Below are 12902 nucleotides of genomic sequence, written 5' to 3'. Positions count from 1 at the left end.
GTAAATATATTTTTCTGATGTTTACACTGTGAATTTCAGTGTTACCAAGAGCTGTATGACAAAATGCACCTTAGTAATAAACGTAAGGCCTTCTCTGCTCTCAGGGTGTTTGGTAGGCACCTTCTTTCATTTTTTCTTGTACTTTTCCTTCCCCAGATCCTGTGACTTCTGTTTTTAGTTATGCTTCTGTACTGCCAGCCTGAAACTAGTCCAGCAGCTGTCTCAGTCCTTTCCGCCATAAACTCACACTCTTTCTCTCTCTTAAGAGCAATGCTGAAAATATATTTTGATCATTGTTTTTAGTGAAGTCTCTAGAGAATGCTGACGTGTCACTCAAAACTCCGTATTTAAACCTGGGATTTTTTTCCTGGTTGTACAAAATTGAAGGGAATATACTCCAGTTTTCTGATGCTGAACATCCATTGCTAAATAAAAGTCTTCTCAGATCTTGTCTGCTCAGATATGAACTTAGCAGGAGAGAAGACGAAGAAGGCATGTGAGCAAGCCAGGATAAACAACAGCCTATCCTCAGTGTGAGATTTAATGAAACATTTGAAAGCTGGTGGAAATAAACATCAGCCCTCTAAGTATGCATATAAAAGCTGTGGAAATGGATACACAAGTTACGGAAGAAACATCAGTGACTTGTGCTTATATACCACTGTTGAATACAGTGATAGCTGCTGTTGGAGCAAGGACTGCAGGTGTGAGGAATTCACATCTCTATTGATACTATTATCAAATTCATGAAAGAAGGAAGATGCCAGTGTTTCATTACTGATTTGCATGCCATACTGAAGCAGGTGCATTGTCCTGACTGAGGATGTGCAAAATATAGCATCATCCTATAAACACAGCTCTTTGGTGGGGTGCAAGTTACCTCATTACTTCCTAGCACTGAGACCAAAAAGCCATAGAAACATATTAAGGAAGTCCTGGGTCCCTAAGGGTCCCACACAGATTTAGAGGTCACCTGGAAAAAGTGTTGTGAAGTGTCAGTGTGGCCAGTATGTTCTAGCCAGCTGGATCCCTGTGTAATATGGCCACTGGCCAACTGGCAACATTAGTCCTGGGGACAGAGGTCACACAAACTAGTCCTTAATGAGCTTCTCCTTTAATAAGTTCAATAGGAAGACAAGCTGCTCAGTGCTTAATGATTGGTCTCTTTATTCTCAGATAGTGTGTTCTTAGTGTATGTTGTCCCAACTAATTCTCAGGGCGATTCACCCAAAATTCAAAATTTGGGCTACAGGACAGAGTTCAACTCATCTCTGTTGAGATTTTTTGAAGTCAAATATGTACATATGAATTTAGCACCTGAAAAGGTACCTTTTGAGAGAGAGTATCCAAATCCCTGTCCACTAAAGTGGATCATTTCTCTAGCTGTTAGAATTTGGGGTTGAGGAAGACCACTGATAGTTCTTATGGATGATTCATGCTTAGCACACATTTGTAGTGAATTTGGTCCAACAGCTTTAAAGAATCACTTAACCTTCCTTAACGGTAAAGGTGACCCATCCCATGGTACTTGCTATTAATTCCTTCAGTGGCTATTGCAAGACAAAGGGTGCTTCTGCTATGCCTCTGCTTCCAGTCTGTCTGGAAAAGAAAGAGCTGTATTGGCTGCTCTAAAACATCATTATTGAACTAGAGACTGTTCCTCCCAAGGAAGACCATTTCATTTCAGTGTCGGACTCTTGTTGCACATTTTTTAGACTCAATGTGTTCATGTGCAACACTGCAACTTTTTAGATTTGTCATTCATTGTATAGCTATGGATTAGCCTTGTGTCTCTGTATGTACAGAGATTTGAGAAAGAATAAACAAGACTATCTTTAAAAATGAAATTACCTTGATTTTCTGCTGTATGATGCCATTAAAATTAAATATAATTGTGGTGGTTTTACCTTGCAGGGCAGCTGAACTCCACCACAACCACTCTCTCACTCCCCCTCAGAAGAAGAAGAGGGGAAGAAGAAAGTATACTGGAAAGAAAGAAAAAACAAAACAAAACAAAACAAACAAACAAACAAAACACCTAAAGGGTTGAGATAAGGATAATTTAATTAAAGGGTAAAGGAAGAGGGGAGAAAGCAAGCAATGGATGCGTGGATGCACAGAGAGAGAGAGAAAAAAAAATATTCTGTACTTCCCATCAACGAGTGATGTTTGGCCACATCCCAGGAAGCAGGGCCTCGATATGCATAGCGGTTGTTTGGAAGGACATGTTTTAATAACGAGAACTCCCCTGGTCTTTCCTCTTTCCTACCTTTTATTGCTGAGTGTGACACCATAATGTAATATCCCTTTGGTTGGTTTAGGTCAGCTGCCCTGGCAATGTCCCCTCCCCAGTGCTTGCCCACCCCCAGCCTGCTGGCTCTTGGGAGGCTTGGAGGGGGTCCTGATGCTGTACCCATATTGGTCAGCAGTAGGCACAACACTGGTGTGATATCGATGCTGTTGTAGCTACAAGTGCAGAGCACAGCACTGTATGGGCCGCTGCAGGGAAAGTTACCTCCACCCCAGGCAGACTCAGTACAATAATTCAGGTGTTGCTTATTATAGTCTTACTTTCATATTGTAACAAACCAACTGTGTGTGCTCAGACTATATCAAAGTTGATTCGAAGACATGCAGCCTTTAAAAGCGAAAGCTGTGTTTCATACTTGTAGGGGGAATGCCATGTCCACCCGTACTTCTGTAGGTCATTGACGTAGAAAGCCCCTCTCCAGGGCTTAGAAATAGTTTCAACCATTTTGTCACAAGAAAAGGAAAGTGTTTTGGTTCAGGTGCTTACGATAAATTTAGCCGCAAGTTTGTCTCACTAAATTATGTCATAGCTCCATAAACTTCGTGTCCTCTTGACTGTGGTCTGGGTTAGGTTTTGTTGTTTTGGTTTTAAATTATTTTGTAGAGTTCTACAAGTATATGTCTACAGACCCTGCCCAGATGCCATGACACCTTTCACCCTTGCTTCATTTAGTGAGAGAAGACCAACTAACATTCCTTACTTGAACCAGTAGATGAAAACACACATGAGAAAATGAAGTTCAAAAACAAGCTGGAGGGTTTCTCTCTGTCATGAAGAAAGTGTCTTAAAATGGGTACAAGGAGGAAAACACAATCAAAGATCTGGAAGGGACCTCCTGGTCACTGCATGTAGTCAACTGCTATTACAGAGACCATACTTATTTTGGTCAAAACTTTCTTAAATTTTTTCATAAATGTATGTTCCATTTGTCCTGTTGAACTTAATTGCCATGGTGGTTAAAGCATGATAATTTCCAGCTTAAATTTAAGAAATCATTTAAACCTATTTTTTTCATGTGCCAACATTGTTTGCAGGGGTAAATATTAAGTCCACAACTTTGATGCTCATCATCCCTATCTGATCATCTAAAATACTGTTTGATTTGAATTACGGCTTTTGTGTGTGTGTGTGTGCTCAAAGCATTGTCTTCTGCATCTGACTACATAAATTAATCTAACAAAAACTTTTTTGTCTGCCTACAAACCTAATATTTCTTGCATCCTTAGTTTCAACAACATTGCTATTATGTTAGCAATGGTTCATGCAAATGACAGTAGTTTGTTTTTGGTTAATAACCTTCAGAGAGAAAAAGGGTACTGAAAAAAGCTAATGATAGTCAGCAGTAGACTGCTTAAGTGACAGTAGTGATCTAAGAAGTTGCGCTATTTTCTTTAATGATGGTTTTGTAAAACTTCATGCATAAAAACAAACAAACAAAAAAAAACATATTGAAATTGATATATATACAGCTACCCACAGCACAAGACTTTTTTCACTACTGTAGGGTGGGAAATGTTTTAATTCCCGTCTCTGGAAGATAAGGAAAGAGAGCCTGCTTGCCAGTTTGTCACCTATGTATCGTCTTAAATATTGTAAGTTATCAAGTAAATTACATTGGGTATCATAACTTAGTGCCTAACTCATTCAGTAAAAATTGTTAATTTTTTTTTCCATTACAGTAGCATAATTTACAGTCCCATCTTGTGCAATTTGCTATTCCATCTCACTAGAAAATGATTAACGTTTATTTTTCTATTCTACTTCTAGGCTTCTTGTGCAATGGCATCCAGATAGATTAATTTCTGGCCACTACTTTTCCTAAAGGTTGCTGAAAGCCTGTCTTCAATCTTTTTGTTAACCCTTTGCTGCTGTAAAGCATTTTTTATTGATCATAATGCTCAGTAACTTTCTTCTACTATTTCATTCACATGCTTTAAGTAAGAGCTCACAGAAACAAGCTGTAGTAGCTGCACCAGTATTTCTACTCCTTCAGGGAGATTAAATTTTGCCAGGCTTCCTGCAGGATAAATACATTTTGCTGGTCAGGGCCCAGAGTGACTGACTTGCACTCTAATGAACTGTGGTCCTAGCTTAAAGGGCTGATCTAAATCCAGCTAAAATCAATGCTAGAACATTAGCACTTCACTTTTTGTATTGACTCACTACCTAGAAAAAATTTCCCATGATAAATATAATAATTCAGGCCACCAATGAAAATCATATTTTTAATTGTGTCCTCAGTCTGCTTTAGTTCCACTGAGGTTTGAAATGTCAAGGAAGTACAATCTGTCCTCCACTGAATCTGCAGAGAAATGCACCTTCATTAGGATTTGCTTCATCAAAATGCTATTCTTTAAAGCTGTTCTTTAACACTGCGAGTGAAATGAAACGAAATGGAACTGCTTCTCCAAGTCGCAAGGAGCCTCTCTCTCCTAGGTGGCAGGACTGTGACATTGGAGCTCTGCAGAAATCATTCCACCTTCTGAAGGGAGGGGAAATGAGATGATGCAGATGGTATTTGGATTAAGGCTGAATGAGCAAGATGCCTCCTCTTAGTGCTCCTTGCACAAAACTATTGCCAGAGACATTGTATGAGTGGGGATGCAGTTCACCCTTGTTGCTTTTGAAAACTTTGACACCCTTTTCTCCTGGAGTGACTTCATCTCTTACAGTATGGGAGGGAGCGCTGACTTCACTGCAGATAGAGAAAGGAGTTTATTTTCCCCAGCCACACTCTTGCATTTTTCAGGCATGCTAAAATTCATCTGAAATGGAGAGAGAAAGAAATGAAGCCTAGAGGTGATTTCGCAAAACTCCGCTTTAAGCTTCTCTGTATTCTCTCTATAGGCCAATGTCTCTGCATTTGCTTCATTTTATATGAAACTGATGAAATTCATATGTAGCTCCTCCAGTTAGGTAAGTATTTCCATAAATGCAACAGTAATTAAATTCAGCTATTGGCAGAACTGTAGAAAGTGCAATGCTGCCAAAATCACTGACTTCGCTATACTGTAAGTTCAGCCTTTCACAAAGGAATGGAGTTAGAAAGTCTGTGCAAAGGTTTCATGTTTCACAGCTTTAAAAGCACTTTAATTTTAGCCTGAGAAAATCGTTCTTCTTCTGTTTTATATACATTCACTGTGCATACCCATGCTCCCTATAGCAGTTCCAGAACTGGCTGCCTTCAGTGCTATCCTACTGCAGATTGTGGACTGTTCAGTATAGAAGTTGCTGCAGTGCCTATAAAGCAATGCCAACTGCAAAATCCAACCAACATCTAATTTAGGGAAGTGACGCTGGCTTCATGCAAGGAGAACTGCAGGGAAAATCTTTCCTTAGTGCTTTGCTGAAGCAAGGCAGTGATCTGTGGGATGAAGATGACAGGGAATTATCTGAAATTAAAAAATGTAAGCTGAGGTAACAGAAGCGACGTGGCTGTCAGTAACAGCAGTTATTTAGGATCAACCAGAGGAGGTCAAGCCTCAGCCTCAGCATGCCAAATAAAGTCCTTCTAAATAATAGAGTGGGAATTCCAAATAGTCTCCATCCAGTCTGCTTGGAGCTCACTAGACCGCAGTGCGAGGCATGGCAGTTAGGCTTGCCAGAAATATGGCAGGACAGGGAGCACCCTCTTGTTCAATACTTTTATTTTCCATGTTTGGGTGAGGGTCCTGTTTCACCCACTCAACCCATCTTCATAAGTGCTGCACACATGGAATAAGGTGGGACTGTTCATGCATGTGCAGGGCATGCTTTGCAACAGTAGGGTCAATCTCTCGTGTTTGGTTCACCAGAAGCCTTAAGGAGTTCCCACTTCTTAGCTCCTCCTCAGGCAATACAGTGGGTACCTCATGTGAACTTGCGAAGTCAAATCCAAGGATTTATGCTGTGATGAACAACTGCTGCAGCAAGACCAGGTGTTCCTTTAGTGATTTAAAAAGAAGGTAATTAGTCACAAAGGGTAGGAAAGAAGGCAGGTTCACTCCTTTTATCACCATTGAAATAAAGGGTGCTCAGTAGGGCTGTCTTTCAATTTTCTCTTTCTGCATAGGGAGAACAATTTAAAATAATTTAAATGTAATTTAAAAAATGAAGATTTTAGGTGAGCTTTAAGAAAATTAATAATAGAAAGCAAGAGAGTTGAAAGAACCAGTTGAATCTGATTAAAGGAAACTTTAAGAGCAACGTATTCTCCTCCAGCTTCTCTGGCAGGAAGAAACTAAAATTAATGGGAAGCCAGAAGAGATGAAAAAGAGAACCATACATCTGCCTGCTTTTAAGAACTGGTTGCTTCTTAGTCCAATGCAATGAAACTAAGATCAGAAATGACCACAGGTGTTCTAATTTTTTTGTTCTTCCATGTATGACCTGGCCTATTCACCATCAGCCTCATCTTTTATGGTCTCTTCCACCAGTGCGAAGGGGGTTCAGCACTGACACCGGCCTGAATTGAGGCAACCAGGAATTGAACACTGAGTCCTGGGACTCTGGTTATAAGGATATATGTCTTACATGGCATCCTTGAATTTCACTTTCAGATTCTGTAGGACAATTTCTTTTTTCTTACTTTGGCCCATATTCCAACAAATATATTCTTTCAGTCAGAATGAACTTTATCTGAAGTGCTAAGAAGAAACAACTGAGAAATGCAGATTTTATAAGAGCGCACCCTAGGTATTTGCATAGTCCTATAAATACATCCGTACCTATAATTTTGTGGGCGTAGGTCAGCTTTGTGCCAGTCCGCACTGAACAGGATATGGAGCAGTTCTGTTTCAGGATGTGACTGCATTTAAAGATGTAAGGAAAAGAAAATCATCTTTGAGAGCAACCTCCCTGAACTTGCACAAGGAGACTGGTGAACCAGTTTGTTTTTAATCTAAAAACTGGGCAAGAAAGCTTTGTGGTCTAAACAACCTTTTTGAGGCTGAAATAATGAATGAATCAGAAGCAGGTCAGTTGATGTCCCAGAATATATCCGGTGCTGTGAGAACGTCTAGAATCATTACATTACTTTACAAATAAATGTGTAGCTAATTACTGCAATTTACCATATTTTAATACACGGTCAGTCTTTTCCTTTCCAAGACTCCCCAGCTGCTGCTCACTTAACCACTTGTGTTTTCCTTTCATCATTCCCTAGCAAGAAGCACAGAGCAGAGAGGTCCGGGCTGTGCTGAGGCAAGCTGCAGGGGCTGGCAGGCTGCAGAGGGCGAGGGAGCCACATGCAGTCCCTCTGAGCCCTAGCAAACTCTCCATCACACATTTTCTATTGGGAAAAGCTATGCTGAATGCAAAAGACACAGATCTCTGTGAAACAGATTTGACTTTCAGAGGAAAGACGAGCTTTCGGATGAGGAGGTGAGTGGAGAGAAATCTTGGTTACAGCTACCTTCCCTCCTGAAGGCAGTCAATTCTACCTTCATGATGTCTACTCCAGTTTTGGTTGGTTTAGGCTTGTAGCAGGATAGACTTTTTAAAAATTTCCTCCTTACTAGACTGCTGGATTTGGCATTTATTCAAAGGGCAAGGGCCCACCCAATCAGTCTGCTGGAACCTTCCCCAACGAAAACACCTCTCTGCTGCAAGCCTGTAATCACTTGCAACTGAGTAGACGGCCAAGGAAGAAGGGGGAGAAAGGAATTCCTCCAGACTTTCAATTTTGCAGCTTTTCATTAAATTTCACCTGTGTGTGCTCAGTTTCTTCAAACACTTTTTTGTTTCATATATGCGGGGGGGGGGGGATATGGCTTAGAGGCTGTGGATGTAGTTAGCCACAATAACGACATATAGTCATTAAAAAAAATAATTCTTTTATTAACAGAAAAATCATTATTCTCTCTGGTCCTCATCACAGGCAGAAATGTGTGGGTGAGAAAATAATCCTCAAGTAGGAGCTGCACTTCTGCCACATTCTTCCAGGGCAGAAAGGGGCTGAGGAGAAGGCATCAGCTGGGCTCCGCCAAGAAAAAAAGGAAAAAAATAATAATAAAAAAAAATCAGAGCTATTTTCCCAGCTACCCATACAAATGTCTCTCCCCTGCTTCTAGGCTATCTTGTCCCCAGGGGATGGGACAGCAGAGCCCGTAGTCAAGCTGCTGCTGCTAAAACTTTGCCCAGACAGCAGTCCTGCTTCATGCAGCTTTTCCTGTATTTCTTTCACTGTCCTTAGAATGGGGTGAGGAAAAATTATCCAGCTTGGTAACTGTTTGGTCAGGCTCCTCCCTCTGTCCATCCTCCTCTTTTATTTTTTCTTGTGTGCACAGCCCACTGACGACGTGGACACTGTGTGGATGAGCGCCAGGGCGAGGGGCACAGAAGAGTGGAATTCTGTGTCAGAGCTTCTCTCCCTTCTCACAAAGCTATCTCGGCTCTAACAGTTCTTCACCCAGCTCAGCATTTACCAGGGGAAGAGAGATAATTTAAGGAATAAGGCCTCAAATGAACATTTTTCACACTGGAGCTGAGCTGCAGGAATTTTCCACATCTTCAGCCTCAAATAATTTCAGCTTGACTATGTGGCAGGAGCATTTTCCGAGCACCCTTTCGTATCTCTGCCTTAACCCCTAATCCCTTAGATAGTATGTTTTGGAAACTCAGTGCTGATAAGCCTTGTTGATTAACAGATATATAGATTGAATTAGTTCAATTTACCCAGGGTGAGAGAGACCTTGGGAATCAGCCTGTCCCTTAATCATAAACACGCTTACACCATTGTAAAAAAATTATACAGAGGCTGTGTTGTGCTAAAAACATTTTCAATTGTTACTGTCTGTTCTCTTGTCTTAGGATCATCACCAAACAATTCATGTGCTGCACGCTGAAGTGAGCAATGCAAGTAACGTGCATAGGAAGCCCAGAGTGCTTGGAAATTGGAAGAGCAGAGTGCGAGTGGAAGTGCATTGTGGATTACTGTGGGGCACGAATCTGTGACCAGAAGATCATGCCAAGAGTTTGCTGGTGTAGCGTGGAAGCATAACGGAGCCCTCCAGACTGCAGAGGATTTGTCAGAAGGGGGGTTATTGCCTTCAGGATGTTTGGTGAATATTTAAGGGATTTAAGAAGGTGCCAAGAAGGAAGAACAGTGTAATGGCTTGGCAAGGATCGCGGGGAGAATTGATAACGTGCTATCGGATGCAGGGGCCTTTTAGCACAACTCTGGGAGTATGATCAGGCTGTGGAAAAAAAAAAGATTAGTGAATAACAGCAGATTTTTCTCAGAAGTTATGAGAAAGGGCAAAATCAGGTAGAAGGGAGGAAAGATGTTTCAAAACGAAATTATCTTGGTCTCTGTAGGATATCCTTGCAACAATGAAAATCAGCCCTCTGGCTATGACTAAAGCAGTTACTTTTTTTTTTTTTTCTTCTCTTTTCTTGCTGGGAAGATAGATCCAGCAGGATATCTTTGTTAGGGACCCCCTTTGGTCTACCATAAACAGAAATGTATTTTCTATAAGTAGAAATGGTGTATTATTAGATAATTATTTGACCAAATGCTTTGAAACAGGAACAAAATTAGCAAAATGCCATTCCCTGTACCAGGGTTCATGAAGGGACCCTGGGAACTTTGAGATCTGTTGAACTAGGTCCAGTCCCTAAGCCACAGAATAGGGATTCTCCAAAATCTGAGAAAACAATGGGATCCTTGAGACCCATTTCTGAAGGGGTTCTGCAACCTCCCAGCTCCTGGGATTCATAATGTCCCAACTGCTGCCGTAAAGCCCCTTAGCAGGTGTTGTAGTGGACTGACAATATTGTCTCAGGCCCCATAATTTTCTTAAAAGATTCCTGCCACGGTTGGTGGAATTATGCAATCTGCGTGCTCTGAAATCCTCCGGCAGCTGTTCCTCCATCCTTATCCTGCATCTCTTCTCTTTGCAGCTGGGGTAAACTACCTGAGGGAGCACTCACATTCAAAGTGGCTGATCCCTCCTCCACTGGGGAAGGGGGATCCATCTCTACCAGATGGATCCAGTCCTTGAAGAGGCCCTCACTCACCTTAGGCTCCTATGAAGAAAGGGGAGAGAGGGCTGCATGAAATTCCCTGATTAATGCAGACTATAACTAAATAAACATTTGGGGAAAGCAAGAAAGTGAGAGAGCACATAATAGAGATAACAGAACCCAAACTGAGAAGAGTAGGCGGTGGAAAGGAAGGGAAGAGAAAATGCTGGAAAAATGCAGAGGCCAGTACTGGGGGAGATCAGCTACATTACAGAGTTGCTCCTGGGAAGTCAGCCAGAGTATCTCTGTAGGAGTCTTCATCTCTCTCTGACTGTAAAACAGTGCTAAGGCCTCGCACAGCATCCAGTTAATGAGCTTAACCAGTGGTAACAGGATTCAGATAGCATCAGATATCATCAAATCTCTTCCCCTAGACTATGCCAGAAGGGAAGTCACTGGCTGGAGATTCAGAGAGCTCCATCAATTTCCCTGTAAAGCCTGATGGCTTTTGTTAACCCGAAACTATCCACAGCATTTTGTACTTTTGTTTGTGCTTCAAGAGTACTCAAACAACTACTTGCTAAAATATCCTTGCTTCCAGTGTTTACATTTATTTTATATATATATATATATTTATATTTTTTTTTTTACCTGGAGAACTTCCTACAGCATGTGAATGAGCAAATTAATTGAAGAACCCACACGGGGGTACCACTGAAATGATCCAGTGTCTGCAGGCATTTGTGTTGCACACTGCAAATACAGCCTGAAGATGTGTGCTTTATTACTGGCATGAGCTTTGAGGCAAGTCAGGGTGCAAAAACAGTCTGTCAAGTTTAGGTTGTAACAAAGTGCACCAAAATATTCTATGCCTCACTTTTCTTCACCTATAAAACAGGGACACAGTCATAAAACATGTTGATATCTCTAGCATGCTGCAAACCATAAATATTGTTATTCAATTAAGTTTTGAGTTAAGACTTTGCTGCAAGTCAGAAAATAATATATATGTATTTTTCTAAGTATAGCAAAACTTTTGCTGATTTTCAACATGGACCCATCAGATGATTCTTGCAGTTACTTTCTGACTGATTTCTAATTTGGCCAAAATTCATGAATGGCAATACCACTCACTTATTTCAATAGCATATCATAAAGCAGTTCTTCCAGCAGGACCAGCAGAATGGCATAGTGCACCGGGTCCTGTGAGGTGCAGGACAGCACCCTGCAATCCCTGCAAGTATTACATCCACTAGGCCTTTCAGCATTCAACAGATTTTTGTTAAACACCCGTACATTTTCCAAATAAAGTAATGAGAGCTGACAGAAAGAAAATCTCATTTAGAACAGGGCATTGCAACAGAGGAATGCAGGTACGTATCTCCTGGGCCTGGTAGCTGTCATGGCCTGGGAGAGCACAGCTGGAAGCACCATCTAAGCTCAGGCTCTGAAGATTGTGGCATTTGATGGTACATGGTACCCTTCTCTTCAGGTCCCTCTGATCCCCTGCTTGCAGGTGACTGCTCCTGTTGCACGGCAGGCTGAAGGCTGCTGAGCATCTTCCTGTCAGGTGTGGTGCTGCCTCTGCACTCAGACTGTCCATCACAGGCTCTTCTCGCGGCAGGCACTCCCTGCGATGTTGCCCAGGCCTTCTGCTCTGAATCTCACACTGCACTCCACCTCTCCCTCTCTTCCTACGATCAAGTCCTCCAAACCTCTGAACGCTTTCCTTTCTTGAGGACCTCCTCTTGAACATCCTTTCCTGAGCCCCTGCCTGCCTTGAATGACTGAGTCAGTCTTTCTGATTTTGTTCCCTTCCTTTCACAGAGCCCGGCAATGACGGTCCATCAGGCCCCTGAATCAGAAGAAACAACAGTGTCAGAACTTAATAACAACATACAGATAAATCTGAAGTCATCTGATTAAATGGAAAGCTTTCACCTCCAAATTTGGCCATCCATATTTTGTATAAAGTTTATGGGCACATGTTTGTGTGCCCATGTATATGTAGATTGTGTGTGTTCATATGCATGTGAGAGACAAACCTGAACATCTCTTGAGATTCCACACTCTCTACCATATGTGAATAAAACCTTTAAAAATAAGCCTACAGATACTAGTTGTATTCTTAATGATAGTCTAGCAATTTCCCTGGCAGAGAAAAAATATCTACAGATACACATCAAAACATCTATTGATATTCTTACGCACCATTTGTGAGAAATTGTATCTGCATAATAGCATTTGTGCGTCCTAGATAGCTGCAAACAGCAGTGCACTTCAACAGAAAATGTCATTTCAGTGGATAAAGACTTGGTGAGTAAGTGAATATCTACAGACTATAGGAAATACTAATGTTTGAATCTGTCTGGCTCCCGTGTTCTTTCTGAAATGCCCTGCCCCACCTGATCTTCAGCTGTAGTTTATCATCCTGCCCCACACCTGAAATTCCTGTACTGAACCAGAGGCATGCAGTTTATAAACGTACTCTCCACAACCTTCCCAGCCTCTTGCCAACAGGCAGTGGGGACAACCTACAGTGCAACCAAACCATCTCCGTGCAGGATGTGCAGGATGCTTTGGCTTCTAGCTGCTCTTTGGGTAATCGTGAGAGGTGTTTAATACCAGGGCGATCTGGACAAGGGTA

At 41.6% G+C, this 12902-nt stretch overlaps 1 long non-coding RNA gene across 1 annotated transcript; it reads left to right on the top strand.

Moving 5' to 3' along the window:
* Nucleotides 1-7223: 7223 nt before the first annotated feature.
* On the top strand, nucleotides 7224-12354 carry LOC308191347. The gene is made up of 3 exons (XR_013947904.1): nucleotides 7224-7672; nucleotides 9101-9351; nucleotides 12083-12354. It is a non-coding gene; the product is annotated as an uncharacterized lncRNA (long non-coding RNA).
* The last annotated feature ends 548 nt before the right edge of the window (nucleotides 12355-12902 follow it).

This window comes from Anser brachyrhynchus, assembly GCF_964034855.1.
Source record: "Anser brachyrhynchus genome assembly, chromosome: 2".
Lineage (NCBI taxonomy): Eukaryota > Metazoa > Chordata > Aves > Anseriformes > Anatidae > Anser > Anser brachyrhynchus.
This window is presented reverse-complemented; position numbering and strand designations above follow the sequence as displayed.